Source organism: Pecten maximus, chromosome 19, assembly GCF_902652985.1.
Source record: "Pecten maximus chromosome 19, xPecMax1.1, whole genome shotgun sequence".
NCBI lineage: Eukaryota > Metazoa > Mollusca > Bivalvia > Pectinida > Pectinidae > Pecten > Pecten maximus.
The window spans coordinates 30,896,918-30,912,852 of record NC_047033.1 but is presented as its reverse complement, the minus strand read 5'-3'; the positions used below and the strand labels follow the sequence as shown (position 1 = coordinate 30,912,852).

General features: G+C 36.4%; 1 protein-coding gene across 2 annotated transcripts in view; it reads right to left on the bottom strand.

The window, feature by feature from the left end:
• The window catches only part of LOC117317597, a 66,017-nt gene that overhangs the window by 17,453 nt on the left and 32,629 nt on the right, over positions 1-15,935 (bottom strand). The window lies entirely within an intron of this gene.

The window sequence follows — 15,935 nt, the reverse complement described above, 5'->3', positions numbered from 1 at the left end:
AAAGGTCTCACTGTCTTGTGTATATCTATATAGATGTTTTATACACAATCTGACACAGGTCTCACTGTCTTGTGTATATCTATATAGATGTTTCATACACAATCTGACACAGGTCTCACTGTCTTGTGTATATCTAGATAGATGTCTTATACACAATCTGACACAGGTCTCACTGTCTTGTGTATATCTATATAGATGTCTTATACACAATCTGACCCAGGTCTCATTGCTTTGACTTGTGTATATCTATATAGATGTCTTACACACAATCTGACACAGGTCTCACTGTCTTGTGTATATCTATATAGGTGTCTTATACACAATCCGACACAGGTCTCACTGTCTTGTGTATATCTATATAGATGTCCAGTGTCTGAAAGTAACTCTGAATTCTCCATAGACAATAGGTCTACAGAAAACTGAAATTCCATAGCCCAAGTAATTTTTCCATAGACCCATTTTTTACAACATGCTTTTAGTAGCAGAGTGATAGTCGTTAAACTTATTGTGAAATAAGTGCAATGTTGTTAATGAAATAAAAAAATGAGAATCAATTGTAATTGTTAATAAGATTTTTATTTGTGATTGTTAATCAGTTCTTTTTTAAATTTTATTTTTTAAAATTTATTTTATTGAAAAGAAGCTGGCATCATTTAACATGTTGACAGTTTTTTCTGATTCGACCATAGCTATATTGTGTACAAATATCCGGCAGGATTTGTCATTCTCATATGTGATCCCATTGTCTAGTTTTTTTGCTCTATCAAGACGGCAAAGTGCAACATAATCAAGAAATGAAAAATCCTGTTTTGCTACCGCATGGGCATTTCTGAACTTGTTCCTCAGATTTTGTAATTGAGCTAAGCTGAGCTGTCTCATTGCTGTGACTCCCTCCGACTTATTTGGCTCTCGTTTGTTTAAGAATGCCTTCTCGGCATCTTTATGGCTTATACTTTCTCATGGGCCTTGACACTATCTAATTTAAAGTTATTTGTACCATCAACCCATATCTGGGACAGCGAATTTCCCGTACCATGCTTATTTTTCTTTTCACAACAGTACCTACATTTCATCACGTTGTCCTCGACCTCGTAACATAACCAGTCTCTTCCAACAAGCCAGTGGCGTTGAAAAGTCCTTTCTCTGGTGTTGTCGTCATATGCCTTTCGTTTAGCATGTAACTGTGTCGCCGAGGAATAAGCAGAGGAATGTTTTCGCTTCGTATTTGGTTTAGCACCTTCATAATACTTTAACATGTGCGCCATGTTGTTTTGAATAACTGCGTCATGCAAACGCTTGCATCGTTCGGTGTCAAATCACTCAGACGCTTGAAGCAAATACACCCTGCTGACGCGCTTTTCTCGGAAGATTTACTTTTATTTTGTGCTCATTTATTACTGGATCATTAGTCAAAAGACAAGGAAAGATTTTGTTATCATGTGTCACGAGGAAAATTTAATATCAAGACTGAAAAATTGCATAGCCAATCGGTCCAACACAATGAATTTTTACATAGACCGATCAGATTTTCTGTGGCCTCGGGCCATCGGACCACCTTTACTTTCGAACACTGGATGTCTTATACACAATCCGACACAGGTCTCACTGTCTTGTGTATATCTATATAGATGTCTTATAAACAATCTGACACAGGTCTCAGTGTCTTGTGTATATCTATATAGATGTCTTATACACAATCCGACACAGGTCTCACTGTCTTGTGTATATCTATATAGATATGTTATACACAATCTGACACAGGTCTCACTGTCTTGTATATATCTATATAGATGTCTTATACACAATCTGACACAGGTCTCACTGTCTTGTGTATATATAGATGTCTTATGCACAATCTGACACAGGTCTCACTGTCTTGTGTATATCTATATAGATGTCTTATACACAATCTGACACAGGTCTCACTCTCTTGTGTATATCTATATAGATGTCTTATACACAATCTGACACAGTTTTCACTGTCTATATACAAAAGTCAGGGAGATATTTGTCAGAATGTGTAAAATACATTGATATAGATATACACACTTATACAGTTATCTAATTTATCTTATACACAATTTGACTCCCCTTCCTTAACATTCAAACCAGTTTTAAACTCAATGGTAACAGTGGAACTGGAGAAGACATTTAAAATGAGTTTTTTCAAGATGGTTGCCATAAGCCATCTTGGATTTCGGACTGACCGAAAATGTTTAAATCCCATTTGGATCCCATCTATAATACCATCAGAAGTATTTTCTCTTGGAGAGATTTGACTAATAGCACAAAAAGCTCCAAAATAGTTTGATAATCATTAATGCTGGATATACTATCCATCCTCAAAACTACCTATGATATAATTTTAGGGCATGAACCTTCACATTTCACCTGTCTTAAGTTATATATTAGAGGTCTACAGGAAAATAGCAAATACAAACTAGAACTGTAAGTCAACTAATACCCTGCTACCTCTCATTTGCAACCATGGCATAGCACAGTTGTATTTGCTACCCTCCAAAAAACGTGTACATGTATATGTAATATTCAGTCTAATGAGAAAATATCTCAATATTTCCATGGCAACGGTTCTGGAAATATCGGATGTCTTAGAAAGTAGACAATAATAAGTTCCACCACTTAAGCAAGTTTGAACATAATTTATCTAAGCAGGGTTTTCAATAAAAATATTTGTAAAAGGCTACAAATGAATAGTAACAGGTCACATGCTGGCATAGCCAGCATCCCGGTGGGGTGTGGGTTTGGGGTTTGGGGTTTGGGGGGGGGGGTTACCCCCCCTGGATTTTTTTTGAAATCTATGTGCTTGTAGGTGTATTCTGAAGCATTCTGAGCACACTATTATTCTGAACCAGGTTTTCAATAACTGTAACAGAAGTTGAGAATGGGCAGCCAATTTGTTAGTGTATAGTTTTTCCTGAAGGGACTTCAGTTTCCTGAAGTTAGTAAACCAGAGCAACAAACTAACTCTGAGTTATTTACTATGATTTAGTGTCTCAGCACTTTGAACTATGCCTTAAACAAGAAATAATTGAAACGGTTATGGTTTCTATTTTTTACTTTCAATTTCAAAGTTTCAAGTTCAAGGTTTTAATTGAGTAATTCTGAGGCCAGCAGCCCATAATACATTTTGTACAGTACAATTGTGTAACATCTGTATACAACATATTTAGACAAAAGTTGAGTACATGTATATTTCACTCTTTGTGTAAAAAAGGCTCAAAAATAATTTACATCATCTATTTATCAATACATAATGAAATCCAAATTTATATAATAAATTTCTTATATGTCTATGTGTAGCCCGTGTCATTCTACCATTACGTAGTTTTACCAACATTAAAATGATTTCATAACATTTCTTTGGATATCTTGAGGAGTCCATTTCAGAGTTTTAAACCAATATTTTAAACATCTTTTATAACAAAGAAAACATACAGGAAATATTCCCACTCCTACAGCCAGATTACATGTTGACTATTTAACTTTCAATAATCTTTTTACAAATTGTGTTATGTGAGGTATAACCATATTTAAGAAGATACCACATCAATTCTTTCATCATTGAAAAACCATTTTTTAATTGCCTCAGTAATCCACCTTTTCTGAAAACTATTACTTTTCGTTTTGAAAGATTCACATTGCATTATCGATTTCCGTCAGCTTTTAAATATGACATTTTGAAGTATTAACAATAAATTGGTGTATGATGCGTCACTTGACACAACAAGCATCATTTGAAACTAGAATAGGCCTATCGCTGTATGTCGCACGACTTACGACTTTGAGTTTGACCGTCAACTCGCCTCGTGATCAGAATTGAATAGACCGGAAGCATCACAGTCGCTATAACTTGAATTGGTGCAATTTGCAATGTTGAGTTCAAATCACCTGCTTCTGATTCCCTGTTGGAACGGGCGAAGAAGTCTGAAATTTTCATTTTTTTCCTGGGCCTTAACGATTCCATTTTTTGCCGCGATCAATCTGTGTCAATTGGACGTTTTTTTTAAATGGGTTTTAAAACTGTCCTTTCAAAGGCAGTGACGATCTTGCGCTTGCGATACTACGTGTGATCTTGATATCAAAATGAAAGTAGAAAAACGGGGCACAAGTAGGCACGTTCTGATCAGCTCAGTACGACTGGTAAACTAACTATTTTTGTTTTGTCGTTATCATTAAATCCACATGTATCTGAGGATTACGATAATTTGTTTTTTAGACATTTTTTAAAAAGTGAATTAAGTCATTTGAACCGGCCAAAACACCATTCTAACCGGTCAATTTGGTCGGCGACCGGTTCTAAATGAAAACACTGTCTAAGGACTGATGAGACGTTAGCCAGAACACAAAACCTGTGTATACTGGCTAGGTTACCATGGCAACCAAAATTATATATATATATTTAAACAAGAGGTCAGAGGGCCTGTATCTCGATGGTTCCAAAAATATAACGAAAGAGGCCACTGGGCCTTAACGGTCACCTGCGAGTTTTGGTATCTTTTAGCATATTTGACCCCTGTGACCTTGGATTAAGGTCAAGGTCAATCATTTGAACAGTCTTTATAACCCTTTACCAAACAATGCTTAAAACTCCATATCAGGTCTGTTGGCCTTTTGGTTATCAAGAACTTGTGCAAAAGATTTTTTTGCATATTTAGCCCTGTGACCTTGAATGACGGTTAAGGTCATTCATATGAACAAACTTGGTAGCCCTTTACCACAGCATACTATGGACCTAATATCAAGTCTCTTGGCCACTTCGTTATTGAGATGTCATTTAAAGATTTTAACCTTTTTGACCCCTGTGACATTTGAATTTTGAATCCCAACCCGCTAGGGATGCTACCAGTGAAATATTGGTGATATCTATTGATTACTGTACTTCCTGAAATTTGTTTATAGCAATATTAAAGGCAAATTGATCCTATTTGACCTGTCCCTAAGGCCCCTGGGGTCAGCCACATCATTTGTATGAATTAAAATCCCAGCTACCTAGGGATTTTACCACTGAAATATAAATGTCAAACATTGCTCAGTCCAATAGAAGTTGTTAATATCAATATTGCCAAATGGACCTCTTTTGACCCTGCCCCTAAGCCTCCCTCCCCTCACGGGGGCAGCACCCTATTTGTACAGGTTTGAATTTGGTTTGTTTGTTTTTGTTTAACGTCCTATTATCAGCCAGGGTCATTTAAGGACGTGCCAGGTTTTGGAGGTGGAGGAAAGCCGGAGGACCCGGAGAAAAACCACCGGCCTACGGTCAGTAGGGGTGTAACCAGTAAAATATGAGTGATATCCATTCTTCATTCATTTCAGAGAAGTCGTTTGAACAAATTACCCCTTTGGCCCGCCCTCAGGCCCCCGTGGGGTCAGCCCCACTATTTGTACAAATAAGAATTCAAAATCTATAACAATGCTACCAGACATCTATGAACGATATCCATTGCTTAGTTTCAGAGAAGAAGTTGTTTATATCAATTCAGCCAAATCGACCCCCTTTGGCCCTTGATTTCAGGCCCCCGCAGGGTAAGCCCCACTATTTGAACAATTTTAAATCCCCAAACCTTAACGATGCTACCAGTCAAGTTTTGTTTAATTCCAATAAGGGTTATGAAGTAGAAGTCAATTGTTGACGGATGGACAGCAGACGCTGGACGCCACGGTGAGCTAATAAATAAAACGAGGCCGATAGGCCTTAACAGTCACCTGAGATTTGAAATATATTTCAGTTAATTTAATTGACCCATTTTGGCCCAACCCATCAATTTAAAGGGTCAGTCGGGGCCAACATGTGGAAACCATTAAGCTTTCCTCCCATACTAATAATGTTAACCAAGCTAGAATGAATCCCAATAGAAATCCAAGAAATAATTTTCAAAAATGTGATTTCCCTACATAAACTATATTAAAATTTACTCCCTCACCAGGGGCAAACATGAGACCCCAGGGTCATAAAATTCACAATTTTGCTAAAGCACATTAAGACCCTTTCATCTATGAAGAGTGTTTGATTATAACCCTTACAAAAATACATGCTGGTCACTAGCTAGAAACAAGCTAGAGACTAGCTAGTTTGAAGCTATCAAGCTCGCAATTAGCTCGAAATATGTGCATGGTATGGTAGTACTAGCTTGCAAAGATTTCAGCGATCATTTTGCCGAGCTTGTCTCATTCTGCAATGAGCTAGTCACGAGCTTGCGCGAGCTAGTTGCAAGCTAGTCACTTTTCTGTTTATTCACAAATAGCTAGTCATTTTCTGTTATGCTCGCAACAAGCTAATTTGTTATCACTAAATTTGAAGGTTTTCATACTTACAAAACTTGGATGTATAGTTTACCAATTATATATATTCAACATGAGCATGCCTAAAACTTCCTTCTAATATTCTGTCTGTAAAATAAACATCTCTAGAAAGGTAAACTATTAAACCATCTTTCAATTCCTCTTTTGTAATTATAACACTTTTGAAAGCGGCAGCAAATTGCCAAATAAAAACTACTACTTAGAATAAGATTAACTGTTAAATTTATTCAACATTTGTTTAATTCATGTAACTGAAAAGATGTGCAAGTTACAATATACTCAAGTATATATAAGCTTATACATGTATCATGGATGTCAGCTCATTCAAATTCACTAAAAAAGTTTTCAATAGATCATTTAAAAAATTGGTACCAAAATCAATTTCAGACCTCCTGTAAGAAAACTGCATCATGTTCAATGTGATCAATTGTACAAAACTCCTTTCTGTTATATACCGTTAATAACTGAACTAATGCATCTGACAAAAGTCAAGTGTTTTTTTCACGTAAATTTACAGCAAAAAAATAAATAATAAATAAAAAATAAAATTACAAAACAGTGGAAATAAAAATATCAAAAAAAATATCTGCAACTGATTTAACTCATTTAATTGACATATAGTATAATACAAACCCGTCCGATCAGATTAAACAACTATCAACACGTTACGTAATCATTATCGTAATGTGAACAGTCCACGTGTGTTAAAACATTACAATGCCGTAAAGTCTAGATGTATGTGTCCGCGTGCTAAAAACAAAATACTTCGCATCAGGAGCGTTCATTAATTAGCAACAGTCGAATGATATATATATATCGTATGACCATGCTTGATTGCATTACCTGTGTACGTAGGCGAGTCTCGCCTGTACACAGCTGATGTGCAAAATAAATGGCATAAGCGGCCCGATTGGACTTTAGGGCCGCTTAGGAAAATACGTTTGTAACGTTATGCATATTGTGGCTTGTACAAGCATGTTATGTTCATATGTTTGTAGAAGTAATCTTTTGAAAAAATAAGGCAATAAAACAACAAAATCGAGAATATTAAACACGAATAACATCGACTGGATTTAGATTTTGAACAGATTCCGTATAAGCTTACCGGAAGCGAGATTTTAGCGGGAACTTCGGGAAGAAACCGAGGACTAGAAGACGGTATTTTGCGTTTTAAACAAATCACGTTTTAGACTGAACATGTTGTGCTGAAGAAGATCGACTAATGGAAAAACAATTTCACCGTTCTTGATGTTTATGGTGTGCAATTATCAAAGGAAATCTTTGTGCAGTAAGTTTACAATATTCTATTTGAAATTGAATTTTGTCGTCGGCTGTCAGTGTCACCTGTCAGTAGGGGTGTGCCTAATGAGTGTCCTGTGAGGAATGAGTGTCCTGTGAGAGTTTTTTCACGCCCCGCAATTTGTTAAGTGATATTTTTAAAAAAAAAATTCTGTATCATACAGATGAACATCGAACCCATTAACATGCAAAATTTGACTTGGATTGGACGTGTGCATATTATGCATTTTTAACGACATAGTTACGGTGCAGTGCACATGCGAGTGTCCTGTGAGGTTTTCGCACGCCCCGCAATTCATTAGACGATATTTTAAAATTATTTTTTCTGTATCATACAGATGAATATTAAACCTAATAACATGCAAAATTTGACTTTGATTGGACGGGTGCATAACATGCAAATGTAACGGCGAAGACGAAGTAACGGTGCCATAAAACTGCGAGTGTCCTGCGAGGAATGTGACCTGTGAGGAATGAGTGTCCTGTGAGTGTTTTTGCACGCCCCGCAATTCATTAAATAATATTTTAGAATTATTTTTTCTGTATCATACAGATGAATATCTAACCTATTAACATGTAAAATTTGACTGTGATATAACGAGTGCATACTATACAAATGTACCGGCGAACACGAAGTTACGATGCCATAAACATACGAGTGTCCTGTGAGGAATGAGTGTACTGTGATTGTTTTTGCACGCCCCGCAACTCATTAAATGATATTTTAGAATTATTTTTTCTGTATCATACAAATACACATTGAGCCTATTACCATGCAAAAGTTGACCTTGATTGCACGAGTGCATATTATATAAATGCACCGTCAAAGTTACATTGCAGGGTGTCCCGCGAGGTGTTCGCACGCCCCGTGATTTTGTTTACCTTTCGAATACAGTGTGTACTAGGCTAACTAGTGAGTGTCCTGTGGCGCCGTGCCAACCTCGGGTACCTTGCCGCAGGCATGCATGGTCACTGGTGATTGAACTGCTCAAACTTCAAAACTATGTCCGTTATATAAGAAATACAAATACACCTATTTTCTCCCAAAGTCCGTTTATAAGAATTATACAATAAATAACTTTATTACGCCTGAAATATACGTATTTTATCCCCAAGTCTGTATATAATAATTATTCAAAAAATTAACTTTATCATGCTCGAAATATACGTACATTTATATATTTTCTCCCAAAGTACCTTTATAAGAATTCTACAAGAAACAACTTTATTACGCCTACAATATACGTATTTTCTCCCTAAGTCCGTTTATAAGAATTCTACAATAAATAACTTTATTACGCCTACAATATACGTATTTTCTCCCTAAGTCCGTTTATAAGAATTCTACAATAAATAACTTTATTACGCCTGAAATATACGTATTTTATCCCCAAGTCCGTATATAATAATTATACAAAAATTAACTTTATCATGCTCGAAATATACGTATTTTCTCCCAAAGTCCGTTTATAAGAATTCTACAAGAATTAACTTTATTACGCCTACAATATACGTATTTTCTCCCTAAGTCCGTTTATAAGAATTCTACAAGAATTAACTTTATTACGCCTACAATATACATATTTTCTCCCCAAGTCCGTATATAATAATTATACATGTATATGTATATAAAGTGAGTTAGTTGGCATCACCAATCAATTCATATACACTGTACTGTTAATTACCTTTTGAAAAAGGAACGATGTAAACAAATAATTATGGTTAATAAAATATAATGAAAAGTAAAATCCTTCAATATTTAACTAACGCTCACGATCAACATGTACACCAAGAAAATGCACAGTCTTAACTTTTAATGTAATTTCTAATTACACGTATTTAGTAAAAGTGCAAATACACTGTCTACATAGTTAACGCACTTTAAAGTTTAAATACATTTAAACATATAATTGACGGCAGTACTGCTTTTCGTACATTACCAATAACAGTTGTTTTTAACGTTTAAAATTTAAGGCCTTTATTTCGTAGAGCAGCGCAAAAATCTTAACCTATTTACCCTTTACTCAGTGATGACTTCAAAATAGTTATACTATTAGTTAATATTCATATCTATTACACGCCTATCAATTCAACAAAACGTGCAAAAAACTGACATGACACTCACATTAAACTTACTGTAAATTCGTCGTAGCATTTATTTTATCCAAATATATTTTATTGACAAAAAGTACAGGGGGATTTGGCACAAGTTTTTGCAACTTATCAACGCCCTTTCCCAAAAGAAATACAAAATTACAATATTTGACAAAATAAAGACTAAAGGTCACCAATTCAATATTTTTGTAATATCTTTGTAACATTGCTCTCCGATTTGTCAAGCGGCAGGAAGTACAGAACAAACAAATATCATGCATTTTAAAATCTATTACTTGTTTTTCGTAGCATTTGCTAAAATGTACTTGTTGATAGTAATAGACATCGCGTATATGTACGAATTGTGGGAAGTGCAAAAACCGCACTGGACACTGCACCGAAAATGAATAAATTTTCGATGTTCATCTGTATGGTACAGAAGGAGTTAACAAAAAGTACTACTTATCGAATTGTGGGGCGTACAAAAACTCTCACAGGACACTCATTCCTCACAGGACACTCACATATATGTATTGCACCGTAACTTCGCCGGTATATTTGCATATTATGCACTCGTCCAATCAGAGTCAAATTTTGCATGCTAATAGTTTATATGTTCATCTGTATGGTACAGACAAAATAATTTAAAAATATCTTTTAATGAATCGCGGGGCGTGAAAAAACTCTCACAGGACACTCATTCCTCACGGGACACTCATTCCTCACAGGACACTCATTCTTCTTAGGACGCTCACATGTGTAATGCATCGTAACTTTGGCGGTACATTAGCATAATATGCACACGTCCCATCTAAGTTAAATTTGGCATATTAATCGGTTAGATGTTCATCTATATGATACATAACAAAATATATTAAAATGTCACTTAACGAATCGCGGGGCGTGCAAAAACCTCACAGGACACTCGCATGTGCACTGCACCGTAACTTTGTCGTAAAAAATGCATCATATGCACACGTCCAATCCATGTCAAATTTGGCAGATTAATCGGTTAGATGTTCATCTGTATGATACAGAAAAAAATATTTAAAAGTATCACTTAACGAATTGCGGGGCGTGAAAAAACTTTCACAGGACACTCATTCCTCACGGGACACTCATTCCTCACGGGACACTCATTCCTCTCAGGACGCTCACATGTGTAATGCATCGTAACTTTGGCGGTACATTAGCATAATATGCACACGTCCCATCTAAGTTAAATTTGGCATATTAATCGGTTAGATGTTCATCTCTATGATACAGAAAAAAATATTTTAAAATATCACTTAACGAATTACGGGGCGTGAAAAATTTTTCACAGGACACTCATTCCTCACGGGACACTCATTCCTCTCAGGACGCTCACATCGTAACTTTGGCGGTACATTAGCATAATATGCACACGTCCCATCTAAGTTAAATTTGGCATATTAATCGGTTAGATGTTTTTCTGTATGATACAGAAAAAAAAAATTTAAAATATCACTTAACGAATTGCGGGGCAGATCAATCGATTAGATGTCCATCTTTATTATACAGCAAACATAATTTTAAAACATCAGATAATGAATTGCGGGGCGTGAACAAAAACGCTCAAATTTTATTAACATGACAATATATCACCTGTCGACCTGTTTGTGATTGTGCATTACAAGTTTTCAGACTGAGATTAACAAATTCTATGTATTAATAACAGTTTACCATTATATTTGGTTATATATTATGTATAAGTTATATTGTTCAATTCTATATTAATACGTCTAACTCAAGTAGCTTAAACAATGCATTAAGTTATCATATGTGCGTAAATTACATGTAAAAGGAGCAGCACAAACCGGCCCGCACATTTAAGAAAAAAAGGTTTCAGCAGTTTAATTAACAGTGATCCATGCCTGCGGCAAGGATCTATAACTAACACGTCAAGGTACCCGAGGTTGGCACGGCGCCACAGGACACTCAATGGGTGGTACATGTGTATAACCATCGGTAAATGGGGCGTGCGAACAAATCGATCAGCACCGTAACTTTGTCGTAAAAAATGCATCATATGCACACGTCCAATCGAAGTCAAATTTGGCATGGCTACCCATACCAAAAAAAGGTATAAAAAGTTATAACTTTTTAGTACCTTTTTAGTACCTTTTCTGTACCTTTTTCAAAAGGTACAAAAAAGTTATAACTTTTTTGTACCTTTTTGAAAACTTAGAATTTATGAATGTAACTTTTGATAACTTTTTTGGACTTAGACAATTTTAGATGTAACTTTTTTGTACCTTTCTAGACTTAGAAAATTTCAGGTATAACTTTTTTGTACCTTTTCTGGACTTAGAAAATTTCATGTATAACTTTGTGTAACTTTTCTGGACTTTGAAAATTTGAGGTATAACTTTTTTGTACCTTTTCTGGACTTTGAAAATTTGAGGTATACCTTTTTTGTACCTTTTCTGGACTTAGAAAATATTTACAACATCTGAAAAGATTGATTAATTTTAGCAAAACTTTGCTGGACTTAGAAAATTGCATGTATAACTTTTTTGTACCTTTTCTGGACTTTGAAAATTTCGGGTATAACTTTTTTGTACCTTTTCTGGACTTAGAAAAATTTACAACATCTTAAAAGACTGATTATTTTTAGCAAAACTTGTCTGTATCTTTTCTGGACAACCATAAGATTACTAAATAAATCTTATGTTTGCTTATGACACATAATAATTACTGTAAATGTAATTACAAATAATTATACAAGACAGTGACAGTGAAATTCTATTACAGGTAATTCAATCAATATAAGCTCAATCCCCATTTAAATGGAAATCTTAATTTAATAATGTACATACAATTGATTAAAATACAATTATCAGTGAACTGTAGGGAATTTGTGATGGGTCAGAGAGGCGAATCGCCTTTAGAAGACCTCAACGACAGGTAAGCTAGGTAACAGGTGATTGGAATCCGAAATGTGTGTTGAATTGTCCATGCATAGATAAATTTTTCATTCCAGAGAGGCATCAAAAATATTTTGATAAATAACATACATATAGATTTAAAATTAAACAAGAGATCCTAGAGGGATCTTGGCGCCCACCATTGAATGATCTTCATAGGTTCCATTAGATTGATCTTTTCTCTTTTTTTCCCTTCCTCTTACTAATCTGTATAAATTGAGAAACATCCCTCCAGTGCTTTTTAAACAAGGGAAACTTATATATGAAATTTGAGATTTGGCTATAATGGTTGTCTGTCGACAATGTTTTCAGATTGGTCCAAAAATGCAATACGACGGACCAAGGAGAACCTACATATGAAAATTGAGAAAGATTCCTTCAGTTCTTTCTGAGAAATCTCGATACCAAACTTCAATTGTCAAAATCCAAGATGGCTGCCTGTCGGCCATGTTGTTTTCTGATCGGTTCCAAAATACGATATGCATAACTAAGCACCAAGGGGAACCTACATATGAAATTTGAGAAAGATCTCTTCAGTACTTCCTCAGAAAAAGCGATAACAAACTTCAATTGTTAAAATCCAAGATGGCTGCCTGTCGGCCATGTTATATGGTGATCGGTCCCAAAATGCAATATGCATAACAAGGCACCAAGGGGAACCTACATATGAAATTTGAGAAAGATCCCTTCAGTACTTTCTCAGAAATAGCGATACCAAACTTCAATTGTCAAAATACAAGATGGCTGCCTGTCGGCCATGTTGTTTTCCGATCGGTCCCAAAATGTAATATGCATAACTAAGCACCAAGGGGAACCTTAATATGAAATTTGAGAAAGATCTCTTCAGTACTTCCTCAGAAAAAGCGATAACAAACTTCAATTGTTAAAATCCAAGATGGCTGCCTGTCGGCCATGTTATTTGGTGATCGGTCCCAAAATGCAATATGCATAACAAGGCACCAAGGGGAACCTACATATGAAATTTGAGAAAGATCCCTTCAGTACTTTCTCAGAAATAGCGATACCAAACTTCAATTGTCAAAATACAAGATGGCTGCCTGTCGGCCATGTTGTTTTCCGATCGGTCCCAAAATGCAATATGCATAATTAAGGCACCAAGGGGAACCTACATATGAAATTTGAGAAAGATCCCTTCAGTACTTTCTCAGAAATAGCGATACCAAACTTCAATTGTCAAAATACAAGATGGCTGCCTGTCGGCCATGTTGTTTTCCGATCGGTCCCAAAATGTAATATGCATAACTAGGCACCAAGGGGAACCTTAATATGAAATTTGAGAAAGATCCCTTCAGTTCTTTCTCAGAAAAAGCGATAACAAACTTCAATTGTCAAAATCCAAGATGGCTGCCTGTCAGCCATGTTGTTTCCCGATCGGTCCCAAAATGCAATATGCATAACTAGGCACCAAGGGGAACCTACATATGAAATTTGAAAAAGATCCCTTTAGTACTTTCTCAGAAATAGCGATAACAAACTTCAATTGACAAAATCCAAGATGGCTGCCTGTCGGCCATGTTGTAATCCGATCGGTCCCAAAATGCAATATGCATAACTAGGCACCAAGGAAAACCTACATATGAAATTTGAGAAAGATCCCTTCAGTACTTTCTCAGAAATAGCGATAACAAGAATTGTTTACGGACGGACGGACGGAGGGACGGACGGACGGACCACGGACCACGGACGCAGGGCGATTTGAATAGCCCACCATCTGATGATGGTGGGCTAAAAAGGTATTCACTTTTAATTTATTGCATTTTTAGTACAATATTCACACCCTTGAAATGCGTTTTTTTTTTGGGGGGGGGGGCAGTTTTTTTTAAAGTTTATCTTTTTATCTCAGTGGACCAATCATTGCTCAGAGGACGTGAATAATTACAACTTAGCATTGATAAGTCACGACATGAACAAAATCAGTTATAAAAGATAAGCAGTTCGTTAATCCCAACACAGACGTTCATAAACGTACGTACATAGAACATGATGATATAATTTACTTCACGTGGGACGATGGGTCGCTCACCCACAAAAATATTTTCCGGAAAACCCAAGCTTCATTCATCCCAATGGGATTAATATAGCATGGTCTTTGTCAGTACATCGCATATTTTCTGGATGTTTGCGCTTTTGACATTAAATCTTGTAGTAGCATGCACAATTATGCCGCATTGGACACAAACTCCAGCGGTAAACAAACACACGTGTGTAACACTTGTGTCATTTTGATCGTCCAAACTCTCAGACGCTTTGATTTAACTCCATATAAGTAAAGCGTTTTTATGATCTCGATATGACGTAAATTGCAATAAACATTTTAATCTGAAAACAGCGCACACGATGTTTTGTCAGTGAACACATTAAACAAAACAATCAATTGGTCATATATCTATAAGCCAGATCGTCAGATTATTCACAAAGGACATCTGCAGGAGAATTGATCTCGTAGCATTTAATACAGTAGCCTAGTGCTGTTACTGAAACGTGCACATCATGTGTGTAGGCTACCTCACGAAAAGTGGGACCACGCACCAAAAGTTAACCGACCCCGTCAGACACAAGCTGATCACCGAAGACCTCATCCTCGGGGCATCAATTAGAATATAATTAGCGGCAGTCTACTGTACCGAACTCATTGAATTTTGTAAATACCTGTGTACCTGAGGAGTGTATAGTTCACCTGCTGACATAGCGGTGTCCTGGGGCGTTAATTAATTAGTTACATCGTTGTCATGCCTGACTGCCTATGATTTGTTGCATTGGCCAGTTTACCTGGGTATCTCACCTGTGCACAATATTATCGGTATCAAGAATATAACCGAACATATGACACGTTAGTTTCTCTGTACAGACACTTATGCATGTCCCAAACAAAAATACTTGCTTGCAGTAAGCTTGCGGCAAGCTTGCGGCAAGCTTATTTTACTCTTCGCAAGCTATATGCAAGCTAGTAAGAAGCTTGCGCAAGCTTGCAGGCAGGCAGGTCCTAAAACTTAAGCTATCCGCAAGCTCGCAAGATCATGGTTGCAAGCTTGCGAGTCCTTCTGCAAGCTTGCGAGTACTTCTGCAAGCTTGCGAGTCCTTCTGCAAGCTTGCAAGTCCTTCTGCAAGCTCGCAAGATCATGGTTGCAAGCTTGCGAGTCCTTCTGCAAGCTTGCGAGTTCATCTGCAAGCTTGCAAGCCCTTCTGCAAGCTTGCGAGTCATTCTGCAAGCTTGCAGGAGGGTTCTCTTTTTGCAAGCTTGCAAGCCTTCAG